Below are 8,931 nucleotides of genomic sequence, written 5' to 3' on the forward strand. Positions count from 1 at the left end.
AGAAACCTACAAAAAATCAACCTCAGTGTTAATTAAGAACCCATAAACTGCATTCATCTGAATTTACATATGGAAGAGAAGGTGGTATGATAAAAGAGAGATTTAACTATACATGCCTCTCTGAAAATATAAACACAGTTTTCCCTGTGTTTATGCTAGACTGTCTACAAATGCACTGTAATGCCAAAAAGGGATCCTTGGACCCCTGAGCACAGCTCTGTGCCAGGGCTGAGCGCTTTGGCAGGCGGCTGCAGCACACAGAGCAATGGGAACTGCTCTGCAGACAAGGACAGCAGCTATGATCATGACATGAAAGGCAAATCCAGGGCAGGGTTTTGACTGGGGAGAGCTGTGGTCAAAGATGGGAGATGAGCACTTGGGGAGGAAGATGTACAATTATTTTGAACGAGAAGGAAACACTGCCTGAGCAGCAAGGATGAGTAAACAGGATAATTACCAGGAATTTACAGAAGTATTACTGCAATCATGGAACTGCTTTTGTCTGAGCACAGAGAAGGCAGTGGACGAGCCAGAAATAAAATCCTGGTTAAAAGTGGCATTGACAAATATTTTAGAGAAATTTTAATAGATATGAAAAAAAAAGGGAAGGAGAAAAAGTATTAATTAAATTTTGAGATATCAATGGACCTTGCAGGAGAAGAGAGCAAGGAAAATATGGGGATCTGACTGGTCACTCACATTTGTTGGTGCAAATGTTATCATTTTAACTGGAGAAAAGAAAGTAAATAAGCAGATATAAAAGGGAAGCAGGGTAGCACCTCCACCAAAGATAAGAAGAAGACAAAGGAAAAAAACAGGAAGAAAATCTCACTAAGCAAAGGATACACTTGGCTGTAGAAGGTGAGGGGGAAGTAGAGAAAAATAAAAAAGCAACTCTTGCTCTTAAGAAAGAGGTGGAGGATTTAATGCCCAATGGAGAGAGAAGCTGGTAAGAGGAAGAAAAGGAAATCAAAATATTAGAAGCAGAAGCCTTGAGTTTTGAGATGCCTGGAGATGAGGGGGAGGAGGGAGAGCAAGCAGCACGCAGAAAAGGAGGTGGAGCTGGGCAGGCTGCTAAAACCTCCTAGGCTCGCAGGGAGAAGGAAAGAAACCCAGGAAAAAATGGTTAGTGAGAAGCTGAGAGGAAGCACAAGGTGGGTGTGGGGACACGAGCTACAGAATTACAACTGGAGCAGTGGATTGCAGTGAGAACAAAGCAGGAAAGAGGTTTGGTAATGCATCCTCATACAAAGCCTCTTCCCATTATGTCTGAACATGTTTCTGTCAATTTGATTAAATTAAGCAGTTGATCTCATTATCCAGGTGGTGGGTGGGTGCTGATGCATAGCCCTCAGGAACATATAGAGCCTATAGGAAAAATTGATTTATGGGTCACTGGCCAAAATTTAAAAAAATCCCTAAAAAACCTAAGCAATGTGGTCCCAAACAAATCTTATTCTTTCCCATTACTTTTATTTTTTTTTTTTTTTTTTTTTTTTCCTTTTGGTGGTGAACAAATAGGAGCAGAAACAAAATTCTCTGCATCTGATGTGAAGACAAATATCTAATTTCAGGTCTTTATAAAGAATGCCCAAGGAACAAAGTGGCAAATTTTTTCTGCTACTGCTAGTGCAGGAGCTGCAGCCTCACTGTCCCCCATGGGAGAGCACAGACCACATTCCAAATTCCTGCCAACAGGAATTTGACTCCACCTCTCTCTGGTGACTCCCTAAGGGCTGATCTGGTGAGTCCTTTGCCCTACACTCTTTGTACAAGGCACAAAGTGTCACCAGCTGGGTGTGGGTCACCTCCCTGGGACATGGCAGGTTCACACCCACTGGCTGCCCAGTGCAGGTTGCGGTTGTTAATTAAATTCCTCCATCTTTCACAAGCAGACACTGCAGGGTGATGTGGGGTTATCTGCCCTCCCTGCTGGTAGCCAAAGGTGATCCACAGCAGAGTTGCTGGGGCATAAAGGGAGAAGGTGAACAGCTTTGTGGTCTGAGACTGGAGTAAAATTTGAAGACCAGGTAAAATTTGACATGATATTTGTTTAAGATGAGTTGATCTTTTCTAAGGAAGCATAATTATTTGGGATGATCAAACATAAGCAGCCACCATGAGAGAGGCACAGGAGAGGCACAGCTTTCACACTGAGTCCAGTGAATGCTGGAAGGTGACTGGAGAGAGCAGTTAGCAATGTTTGGAGGAAATGAAAGTGCCTAAGGGAGCACTTGGTTGGTGGGAATTGGTGTCTCCCTCTGAGAAACTCTTTCCAGCAAGGGCTGGTTCATTATTTCTAAAGCATAAGTTTGATGAGAAGAGGCTCAGGGAGCTGGGGGTGTTCAGCCTGGAGAAAAGGAGACTCAGGGCAGACATTATCACTCTCTACAACTACCAGAAAGGAGGTTGTGGCAAGGTTGGTGCTGGTCTCTTCTCCCAAGTAACAAGTGACAAGATGAGAGGAGATATTGCCTCAAGTTGTGCCAGGAGAGGTTTCGATTGGATGTTAGGAAAACTGTCTTCACCAAAAGGGCTGTCAACTCTGTCTGCCCAGAAAAGTGGTTGATTCACCATTGCTGGAGCTATTTAAAAGACATGTAGATGTGGCACTTACAGACATGGTTTAGTCATGGACTTAGTGACTGGACTCGATGATCTTAGAGATCTTTTCCAGCCTAAGCAGATCTTTTCTATTAGTCAATGATTTGCTGAGCTCATGGTGCTTTTGGGGCAGCAAGCATACATGCTTGAGTATAAATGTGGTCCTCAGAAAAGAAGAAATTAAGGGAGATCCTCGATCGTGCCATGCCTTCCTCTCTGCACTGAGACTGTGAAAGCCCTTGCACAGAAAGTCTGCTCAGCAGGATTTATTCCTCTCCATGGCTGTTGGCTCCCAGCAGCACAGAGGTGCTTGGCTCCAATCCCTACAGAGCACACCAGCAGCCCTGCTTGCTGAGGAGTCCCTCTGGCCAGTACCAGATCTTGCACCATCCTTCCAAGACCCAGCCATGTTCCCCAACACAGCTATTGCTCTTCAAACATGGTGCATTCCATGGGTTGCTTTGGGCAGGAATGTGTAGACCTGCCAAGCACTTCACCATGTGTGAAGCCTTGGTTTTTGCTGTTCCTCTCTGCCCTGGGTAAAGTGCATGTGCCCAGTGCCAAAGCTTTCCCACCATTTGCTGAGTCTACTGTAGGCTTCCCTTATCCCAGCTGCAAACTCCACACCCAGAGAGGCTGGAGCGGGAGAAGCTCTTGGTCAATATTCCATTTGTTGGTAGGAAGGTTTGAGCTCCCTGGCTCTCAGCACCATCTCAGATCAGTGGAGCTCAGGGTTACCTCTCCTGCTGCCCCGGCTGACGCCGAGCCTGCCCGCAGTGGGACTCAGCTGGCACTGGCTTAGAGCAGGGTGTGCTCTTGCTGCTGAAGCGAGGTCTGTTTAATACTTGTCTGCACTCAATGTGTAAATATTATGAGGAATCTGAAAAAAAAATCTCCTGAAAGCCACTTTACACAGATGTTACCATGAATAGATTATTGTCCATTTATGGCTGACGGAGAGACTCTGTAATTTACAGTTGATTTTATATCTCTGTGATTTCTGCAGCACTGGGAGTAGTCAGCAAAAATCTATTAATAACAAAGAGGACAGAGTTAGGATCTCTGTAATAGGAGAAAGAAGGATGGTGGAAGGGTGATTTATGATTACTCAAAGAAAACAGTTTTGTCTGTTTGCTCAAAGGCAGATTGTCTCTTAAGAAAAAAAATATCCCTATATAAATGGGTACATAATAATTTATAATGAGACAATTTAAACAGGTGATTCTTCATTAAAGTACAAATAAATGTACTGCTGTTTTGACAACAATCTCAGTAATGGCCAATGTCCCCTTTAATTAGCTCTTGGATATGCTGCTTTAGACTTCCCTTTACCTGCTCCATGTGCTGTGTTACCTCCTCACAACAGCCTTGGTTTGGGGAGTGGCTTTTGTACAACTGAAACTTGGAAATGTTGTCAACCTTTAAAAGAATCACAGCAGAAGAAAGCCCTGAGATTTTCTGATAACATTAAAGGCAATGCAGACTGCAGGCATCGAACCCAGAGGGATGCTAGAACCAAAGGAAGCTCTTGGCTCAACCTTTGCTTGTCAGTGCATGATAAATCCAGGTTGCTAATGCCATGTAAACAGTTTGTAAAGAAACATGAACACAGAGCCATGGGGGCCACCTTGTCCACAGAAAAATTGCAGTACTGGCAGAGGAGCCTCAGAAATGGCTTTTGTTGTGGGTTTAGAGGGTTGGGGACAGAGGGAGAGGCTGAGAGGGAACTAACATAGCAGAAGATGCTGAGCTCTGATATGTCTCACTGTTTGGGCTTCTTTTTATACTTAGTGAAGTTTTTTTAGGAACACCCCTGTTCCAGGAATGCATATGCAACTAAAAATAACTCAAAATGAATGTATGCTAAAGTCAGCCCACCTGGCAGCTGCAAACACACTTGTATCCTGTTCCTTCCTTCCTTCCTTCCTTCCTTCCTTCCTGCCTGCCTGCTTCCCTGGGCTCAATTTAACCAGAGAACTGGTGTCTACCTGCAGCAAAGATGCAGCAACCCCTTTTCTGTTAAAACAGTGGGGGATTGATCACTTGTGTTGACTCACTTGAGAGCTGGAGCAGGGAGATGCTGATGCCCTGCAGATGCTTCTTTTCCAAACCTCAGCAGATGCAGAGGGAGCTGACAAGGTGGGACATGGAATGGCTGTCCCACCTGAACTGTGAAGGAGCAGATTGCCTCAGATCTCACAGGGAGAGGAGACAGCACTGCACCAGCCAAAGCCAAACATAACCACAAGCAGTGTCAGCACAGGTAGTAGGAAGACCCATCCTGGGGTTATACCTTTCCTCTACTCCTTTGATCTTCTCTTGGACTCTTAACAGCTCCCAGTTGAGGTCTTCTTTCCATCACAGCTGAAGGGACATAGCAGACATAAACAGTTGAATGATTTTATTAATTAGGCCTTTTTTATGTACAAGGCATCTGCTTCATGTTCCTTTCAAAGGATGCCTTCAAAGACAACAATTTCTTTTGGCATAAGCATGTTGATCCAAATCTAACTTGAAGGCAAGACAGGGCAGAGCTGCTCAGCCAATTCCTGCTCTTGCAAGTGGTCACCAGCTATGGACATTTTCTAGTGGTGGGACTCAGTGCAACAGAGCACTGAACTGCTTATTAGCTTTTCCAGCAATTCCCATGTGGACATGGACACATTACCTAAATTTTCACCCTCTGCATTTCCAAAAATGTAACAAGAGTAAAGATAATTTTGCTAAATACCTTCTGGATCTAATGAGGAAATACACCACACACAGAATTTCTGAATCAGTCCCAACAGGTAGCCTGCAGGCCAGGTCCTGTCTTCAGCTTCAAGGTGCTCATTTTAGCAGTCCTCTAAGGACAACCGACCGCCCTTGCATGTGAGCTGGTTCCCGGACCTGTGAGCAGTGTGGGGTATGAGGGAGATCCCAAATGGGGGCCACTCCACTCCAGAGGCCAGCTCATCCTGGAAACACTATCTGTTTGGATGGAAAATGGAGCTGCACAGTGTTAGCTGTGTATTTTGGTTTTATTTTTATCTTTGTGTGTGTAATGGGCTCATACACAGAATGGTAATTGGGAATGTCAGGTTTTACCCTGAATGAAAGGCACCAAATATGTTGGCAAGAAAGAAAAATCCATGGCTGTTCTCGTGCCATTTGCTTTCTTTCGAGAAGCTTTCAACTTCATTAAAGCTGGTTGTTTGATCCCCCCAAGAAAATTCATTTACCTGAGGAAGTTATATCTGATCTGGGAAAGCCCTCCATTCTTTTCCCAGGAGCAAAGAAATAGTTTCCAGCTCTCACAGTCATGTTCATAGGACCTCTCCATTGCCTCTATCCTGTTTCATAAACCTTATCTTCTCTCACAAGCCCTTCCGCAAAACCAGTGCTTCTTATAATCTTTCTTCTGGCCTGAAAGAGGTTCACCATCCACCATCCTTTTGTCACATCTTTCATCGAAAACTTCTGAGTGTGAGCTCATTGCCAGCACTGCCCAGGGGAGCTCCGCAATACCCTTGCACGAGTCTCTCTGGAGTATCCTTTGGTACAGCCACATCAGGCATTAGGTGTGCAGGGCTGCTTGTCCTTGTCCTCCTCCATGACTCAATACTTGTCTGCTGTCTGCAGTGCTATATTTAAACAGTAAACTACTTGGAGCACACCCTGTCCTTTCCTTTTGTGATTGCACTGTGCCTCATAAAATGGGATATTGCTTCATGGCTTGTGCTCTTCAACATGGACCCAAAGCAAACACATAATATTAATACTACTAAAAACCTTTCCTTACTTCCTTTTGTCTTTCTTTTTTTGTTTCTTTGTTTTTGTCTTTTTTTTATTCCCTCTTACAGCTACGTTTATTTCATTTAAATAAAAGAGCCACTCAGACACTGCTTGGTTTTTATCTTCCCAAAGATAAAAAATTGTTCATTCACTTAGGGATTTTTTCAAAGTTAAAAATACTGAACAAGAAACCAAGCAACATGGAGGTTGTTTTTAATAAAATAATTTGTCTTGGTGGGCATTGCTGTTGCTTGGGAAAATATTCCATTCTGTCTCAGCAAAAGCCTTTGCATAGTATTGAAACCAATCCCTAATTAATTTGTTTTTCTTTTTACTTTGATCAGTACCTCAAAGAACGGCTCTTTTGTATTAAAAAACCTGAAGTCTCTTACACCTTTCTTTTTGATCACTTTAAGAACTGCTACTGAATAATTAACTTTGTTCTTAGAAAACATCTTCACTTCCTCTCAGATGCATCGTTGAGCATGGCATACAAAACACAAGACACAGCTGCAGCTCGTAAATTGCAATTTTTATTTTTTTACTGCAGATAGTGAATTTGCCCCTAAATCTTGTTTTAGTTATTCACAAACTATTTGTATATATGAGAAAAGTGTACCAAGTAGTTTTGGCTCTTTATTGAAGAGAAGATATCCACAAAAATTTATGCAATAGTCAGTATTATCTAGGCAGTAGAAGTCATACATGTAATCCCCATTTCTTCATGTGGGACCTAAACCCTGCTTCCCCAGAGAGTGGTCTGAGCAGCAGCCTGAGAAGTATTTATGTAAAAGGGCTGACCATAGACTTCTGCAGTCCTGCTGGGGATGGGATATGACAATAACCTTAATAATTTCACTGTTATTTTGCTTCAGGGATAGAAAAGAGAGACAGACACTATATCAATATGTAAATTGTTAATAAAACTAAAAAATTTTGTTTGATATGTCTTTTTTTTTTTCCTAGCAAAGATTGTTACTAAAAATTGTATTTAGGTAAGCAAAAGAAATGACAAAATTTAAGGTGTAAAATACCAGATTGTCATAAACCATGGGAAATTTCTGGTGTGCTTAGGCAGCAGCCTGATGGGAAAGAAGACAAAGGATGGGACTGAATCTTTAGTATGAGCAACTTGTTCTCCATTTGTATCTTCTCTGCATCCGAGAGAATTATTGGTTCTATAAATGAGCCACTGAAATGGTAAGAGTTATCTATATATTCTATTTATTTTATAATAGCTGTTAATCTTATACCTGATTTGGTAATACAGATCATCGCATCTTGATTTTTGTGTGCTTAATTTAAACAGTAATTAACTGTGCATTATATATGCAAATTGCACTGCAGAAGTCTCTAAAAGTAAATGAGGATGGGGCTGTAGTCCAAAAGGAAGTGTACAAAGCTGTTGCTGAATTCCTATGTGATTACAAAAAGGACACCAGTTGAAGAAACAGAATAGCTACTCTATTGTAGGCCAGCCCATGCCAGTAGGTTTCCAGACACATGGTGAAGGGAAAAGGAAGGTATTAACCGAAGGGGCCACGTCCATCAGAGTCTCATGACCTGTGTATCCCTTCTGGGCAAGTTCTGCTATCATAAAATTTGTCTGCTTTCATGGGTCAAAGTGAACAGAAGAGACCCAAAATGCTGTAGGAGGGGACATAAATGACAATGTTTCCTCTTGGGGAAGTGTAAGAAATAGATATCTGAAAGGTGAAGTGCAAATACACACTGAACTCAGGCTGACAAAATTTGGTACATCACCCTTTGGCCCAGACCCATGATTCACCTCTGAAACTGAGTTTAACAGAACATCTAAATAATTGTTTTTGTGTGCTGAAGTCCAGTGACAAACCAGTTCTGCAATGAAAACACAAACCTTTGATTACAATGACTCCATTTCCTTGACAACAACTTGGGCTCTTGTTTCATGGTCACATCCATGAGAAGGTTCATATCCTGGTGGAGATAAGTCCTGCTTCCCCCAGCTCCTGCGCACATACCGCCTGTCCTCCCTTCTGCCAACACACACACTTTATGTGGCCAGGCAATAAATTGGCTCTGGGAACTCACCTGGCTTAAAACAAGCTGGTTTTTCTTTAAAAAGAATTGCCCCCAAGCCCCCTGAGCACTGCCTTTGGGGTGAGCCACTGACAACAGTGGGTGAGGTGGCAGCAGCCTGCTCTCTCTCTCTCTGCTGTTGGGGACATTAAGTTCTCAGAATCAAAAGTCGTCAGAAAGAGAAAAGAATCCCAAATCATTCTAAGTTTTATGGGAGGGATTAAAAAAATTGGCTGGCCCAAACTTGGATATTAAGGAAACTAATTTGTCTTTGTTTTTTGCCCGAGATACACTTTTTCTCCACTGTTGTTTAAAACTTTCAGAGAAGGATGCCCTTTTAGATTCAAGATAGAACAAAAGAAAATTTCTCTCCTCTATCTCCCTGAATCCATCTAATCCTTCTTCCTTCCTTTTGACTTTATGTATGTATCTTTTGAGTTCTGGATGAGATTTGAGTGGTGTGTTCTCCAAAAATTGCCTATGGAGTAGGCA

The sequence above is a fragment of the Haemorhous mexicanus genome, chromosome 5 (assembly GCF_027477595.1).
Source record: "Haemorhous mexicanus isolate bHaeMex1 chromosome 5, bHaeMex1.pri, whole genome shotgun sequence".
Taxonomy (NCBI): Eukaryota; Metazoa; Chordata; class Aves; order Passeriformes; family Fringillidae; genus Haemorhous; species Haemorhous mexicanus.